Source organism: Nipponia nippon, unplaced genomic scaffold, assembly GCF_047370975.1.
Source record: "Nipponia nippon isolate SJK-2023a ecotype South Korea unplaced genomic scaffold, ASM4737097v1 scaffold_1, whole genome shotgun sequence".
Lineage (NCBI taxonomy): Eukaryota > Metazoa > Chordata > Aves > Pelecaniformes > Threskiornithidae > Nipponia > Nipponia nippon.
In genome coordinates, this window is record NW_028262290.1 from 162,821,405 (window position 1) to 162,827,404 (window position 6,000).

Here is a 6,000-nt window from a genome sequence, read left to right on the forward strand (position 1 = left end):
CAGCTATTTAAATCTGGAGACTTAAGAGATTAGTAGGGGGATGCTTATTAAGAGTCAAGACATTAAGTCTCACATTAAGGATTTTCTACAGCGGCTGTGTTCTCATGACAGAGAGGCATCAGGTTACCTGCTTCATTAAGCCCTAGTATTTGTTTATGCGATTCATTAAGGCAGAACACAAGATGCAGTGATCTGTCTGCTTCGAAAACCACCCATGGAATTATTATAATTCTTTTTAGCATCCCACAAGTTGTGCCTTTACTTTAAGAACTGCAGATCATCTGAAACAACCCATCAAGAAACATTCCTAGGGAATGTTTTCCCACTGGCAAATGTCAACCTGTCAAAAGAAAAATGTATGATAGGAATACATCAAGTTTGATAAAACAGTGTATTGAAAAATCAGAATAGAACACATCCATAGAAACATTCTCTTGTCAGTCTTTCAGGAGCAGCAGGGTTTGTTTTCCATTTTAAAACAGCTTTTTGTTTTACTTTATTTCCCATGAAAGAAAGAGATCAGAAATCATAATGAAACATTTTAATGCCCCCAAACAAACAGCATGTGATGTTACTATTGATTTCATTTCATGGGGAAATCTGTTTTTCTATTATCCATTTAAAATTGAATTTTGTTTTCACTTGTCAGAATTTCAAGTGAAAATCTATTTCCTCCTCCCGTTTTAATTAAGCCATGTGTTTCCCAAAAATTAATCAGAAGTGGAATGGTTAAAGTCCTGCAAGCATTCTTAAATTGGGTAGAAACAGGTACTGTGAAGTGGTGGCAGGAATATAGGGCCAGAAAGAAGAAGAAAAAAAAAAAAGAAGAAAAATAGTCTAAATGAGGATGACAGCATTCCCTCCATAAGCTGTGTCTTTGGGTCAACATCCCTCTAAATCATTTTCCCATGTGGATTTTATCCATAAGTGCACCACTGTGTCATTGACATGGATTTTCACATTTACTGTGCATCTCTGTGTCTGGCTGTGTAGTCTACTGAAGGCACAGCTTACGCTATGCTGAGTTCCCTGGACATGAGATAATTCCTTACCTGCAACTCAATAGCTACAGTTAAGGTCAAAAATAAGACTGATTTAGAAGTAGCATGTGTGTTCTCAGGAATCACATGACATCACCGTGGCGTCAAATTCCAGATCTTTTCCCACTCCCTCTCAGGGAGGTGTCGAGGACTCAGTGTGTAGCTGTGGCAAGAGATTCTCAGTTAAGGAAAGGGGCAGTTAAGGAAAAGGACAAATCAAATTCTTCTTCCCTCCTTAAACTGGGGAGAATGGATAGAAGTATATTTTCCCCATCATTATACACTCCCAGAAAGGGAAAGGAAACTGTAGAAAACACAGAAATAAATAGAATTAAATATGGAATATTGGAATACGGAAATATATTGGTATATATGGAAAAAATGGGCAAATTCATAGAAGAAAAAGTTCATAAGGGTTTTTAAATACAAAGACATACCACCTGACTTTGGGCATCTGGCTGACTCCACAAATATCTTCATGGACATGAACACCTGAACCTTAGCAGGTGTGGACTGCTATCAGGGCTCACTCCAGTGCAATAATCAGCATAAACTTAGCTTGATTCTAGCAAGGAAACAAGAAGCCATGACTAATCTCTTTGTAACATGGCATATTTTACTTCTTCTGAGACTAGTTTGTTTTACCCATGGGTTTGCCATTGTCATCTGCTAAAGTAATGTGTGCTCTCCTTTCTGTGGGAAGCTTTGGATGATAGTCATGGAAACTCATTGTGTCACAGGCCATATCCCTCTCAAAACAGAACTATGATTGGTCAATTAGCAAGGCTAATTTATCTGAGTGGAACATCCTACTACCACAACTGTATTGTTTCCATGTCCAGAATTAGCTTGGTTGGGACTAGACTGAATATCTCAGCTTTGGCAGCACATTGCAGAACATAGATGTTTCCCAGGAGACATATCCATAATCTGTCTGCTTTGGAGACAGATGCTGTCAGCTATCACAATAATACTTCTTTCCATATACAATCAAGAGCAACAGCAGTATTGTGCAGATTTTTTGGCATTTCTCCTTCTTAGATTCAGAATGAATTTAAGGCTACAATGTTTTTTGGCTCAGTTATTTTGTTGTGTGGTGGTGAGAGAAAGTGTGGGAGAATTTCAAAATGGAAGAGATATTTTCCAAGATTGAGGTGTTGAAATCTTTCCTGAAGAAAACCAGGAAATGGAGCTGCTTGAACTTCTTGAGCAGATTTACCTATAGGCAGACATCAGTGGCACACAGGAGTTTGTCCTAGGCTTTAACATACCTTGGTTTGAGAACCACTGAACTGACAGAGGCATGGGGATACAAATAGTCATGTTCTGTACTAGCTGGTGTCCAGGTAATGATGAGTGAATCACTGTAGCATAACCTGAAGGTGATAAATGCATGGATTACAGAGGCTTATCAGGAGAAAAAGATGGCAATCCTCAGTAAGAATGAAGTACCACAATAAGAAAATCTGGATCATCCGAGACTGAGGAGTCAAATTATGCTGGAAAGCTTCATACCACCTTCATAAATAAGGCCCGTTATGCTTTTCAGGGAGACAGTTTCTTGTTTGAGTCTTTGATTCTAGCATTTCAGCAGCATCAGGCTGGGTTTCTTGGCCCTCAGCTTGCTTCCTGCCCTTCAGGCAAGACCGAACTGATCTTAAGAGATCTTAAGGAGGCATTACCTAATTCAGTTACTCTCTTCTGCATACAGCAAGCAGTATATTCCTCCTATGGAAACTAAATAGCACTCAATAACTTAAATTCCAGTTTGCAAAAGTGCCCTGCTTCTAACTGGGATGAAAAGTTTACTCTGAAGCAGGACTTGATTTTAGGCTATGGGCCACCAGAAATCAAGACAGACTCAGGTAAACACTGATGTTAGATCTGATCTGAGATTCATCTGATAATCAGATAATATAATCAGCAGACAGAAACAGGCTGCCTGGGTCCTGAGAGCACTAATGGACCTTATCAACACTGACCAACCTCTCCTGAGGCCTCTGTGCACACCCCCTGCACATGGGCTCCATTTAAGTTCAGTCCTTGTCCTTCAGCCTTGGCCTGAGTTATGTTGTAGGAATATTTGTCTTGTGTTCAGTCATAGCTGTGTGTGGACATGGATGCCATTGATCTACACTCTGACCCACAAGCTGACTTCCCAGCTTGACCTTGAACCTACCTTGTCACCATGGACCTGAGTGGCAATCACAGGACTATGTCTGACTCTGGTTATTATTGCTAGACATGATCCTAACCTTGACTTCCTGGCCTAACCTTGGACTTACCTCATCAGCGTGAACTTGCCTGATGATTTGGACTTTTCACTGAACCTTGGTGCCATCTCTGGATTTGCCTCACTTTGGGGTGCTGTGAGGCAGGATCTTGGCCAGTGAGGTCCCAGCCCTGCTGGCTGGTTTATCACTCTTAGTTCCTGGCTCCCTACACCTCAGGGAGCAGCTGGCCATTGCTGCTCCCTGACAAAGGCATTTTATGGCTCCTGCTGTTGCATGACAGCTGTGTACTACAACCTGGAACAGCACCAACACTTTACAAAGACTGCCAAACCCCCACAAGGTGATGACCAATTTTTCATTACTTGAGATGTGGCTTAATCAGCAGCCATGTTGAACAGCTCATAGCACCAAAGGCCTAAGGCAACCGGTCCCACCGCAGACAAAACCTCATCTGTGGAGAGAGACCTTTATAAATGAAGGAGACAAAAATTATCTTGTGTCACTGGATAGCAGTGAGAACAAAATTGTGGAACAAGTTGAAAAGCAGTATATATTCAAATGAGTAATTAGAAGCTCCCCTATGAAGTACTTATGCCTATATACTTACAAGTGATATTGATAAGCTTTTGATATTTAAGCCAAGCGTTACTCTTGTAATGCTCTTATTAACGAGTAGGTTAAAATGGAATTTTAATATATAGCTATTCATTAATAGGTATTTTTTTCCTCTCTCTTGCTTCAGCCAGGCAACATTAACTGAATGAACCCAGGCTGATCAGGTTTGGATACCCTTATATATCCAGCAAATGCAAGAAGTGAGCTTGACAGAGGACTGTAATTCCTTTATTCCAATAAGCAGCTGTTTAGTTCTGTAACAAGATGAATGAGGCTTGAATTGCTTAGCACTTACTGGAAGAAGAGCTTATCGTCTCTAACTTCATGGTTTTTTCCTTCAAAGGCTGAGCTGATGATGGAGCTGAAGAATGTTTTCCAAATCAGCCTGAACTATGGTAATAGTATTTTTCAGATTAAATCCCAAAGCATTTAGAGTTTATGGTCAAAAAAGACATTTATATCATCCTCCTGAAAGACAGTGCACCTGAGGAGCTTTTAAGTGGTATTTTTGAAATGCAAAGTGGTAGAAATAGTCAATAAAAATGTTTACCTGTGTTTGATGCTTTTTCTCACCCCAATTGATTTAGTGATCTGGCTTGCAGCTTGGCTCACAAAGGGTTATAACAGCTCAATGAGGGTGCAAGTGTACTGACATAAAGATGGAAGTGAACAGGGAGGGAGCATGAACCATCTTTGCTGCTGTAGAAAATGCCATATGGAACCATGATTTCTGCTAGATATAACTATCACACTTCTGAAATACTGGTCACTGTGAACACTACTGGATACGCAGAAGGTAATGAATCAACTCCAAAAAAAAAAAGACAGGTCGGGTTTTTTTCCTCCTTTCCTCATAAATCAGGGTTTGCATTCATTGCTGAAGACCCTTGGAAAGACTTTTTTTAAGAAAACAAAAAAAACCCAAGACACCAAGCAAACAAAAAAACCCCACTGCCAAGTCTTAATTATTAGGGTTAGCTAATCTTGATGGTAATTACTAAGATTTGACTATTATTGTTATTATTGTTAGAAACAGTAAGCTAAGACAGCTCTGTTCTTTAGCACACTCATCTGACCTGCTTCTCGGGCAGTTTCTGGTAAGCATACAGATCAGAATTTATTTTTAAAATTGGTGTTGCCAATGCTAAATTTTTAGAAATCGTAAGAAGTCCTCCAAAAGTGGAGTTTTGAAGATGCTTATTTACAAGCCTTTCCTTATATTTATAGGGATTATCTGGTTTCTTTGCAACAAATGTTCAGGACTCTCTCCACAACGAGTCAGGGCAGAAAAAATTTGGAGGGCTTTATGGGTTTTCTTCACTAAATTCCTTTGCAGTGGCTTCGCTGCAGAAGCCGGAGAAATAAGTGAAGTGTGAACAGTGAAGGGTGTGAGCTGACAGCACTGAATTGTTCATGAAATTAATGTGCTCTTCCATACTGGTGGGTAGCACAGAGTTATCAAAGACTTTATGTAACAAATTGTGAGTCACTGATGGCTTTCTACAGTGTGTCAGCCAGGGAGAATCAGAAAGCCAGCTGTATCCTGGGCTGCATCAAAAGAAGCGTGGCCAGCAGGGCGAGGGAGGGGATTCTCCCCATCTACTCTGCTCTTGTGAGGCCCCATCTGGAGTACTGCATCCAGCTCTGGGGACCCCAACATAAGAAGGACATGGACCTGTTGGAGCAAGTCCAGAGGAGGGCCACGAAGATGATCAGAGGGCTGGGGCAGCTCTCCTGTGAAGACAGGATGAAACAGTTGGGGTTGTCCAGCCTGGAGAAGAGAAAGCTGCGGGGAGACCTTATAGCAGCCTTCCAGTACCTGAAGGGGGCCTACAAGAAAACTGGAGAGGGACTTTTCACAAGGGCATGTAGTGATAGGACAAGGGGTAATGGCTTTAAACTGAAAGAGGGGAGATTTAGATTCAATATAAGAAAGAAATTCTTCCCTATGAGGGTGGTGAGGCACTGGAAGAGGTTGCCCAGAGAAGCTGTGGATGCCCCATCCTGGAAGTGTTCAAGGCCAGGTTGGATGGGCTTTGAGCAGCCTGGTCTAGTGGAAGGTGTCCCTGTCCATGGCAGGGGGGTTGGAACCAGGTGATCTTTAAGGTCCC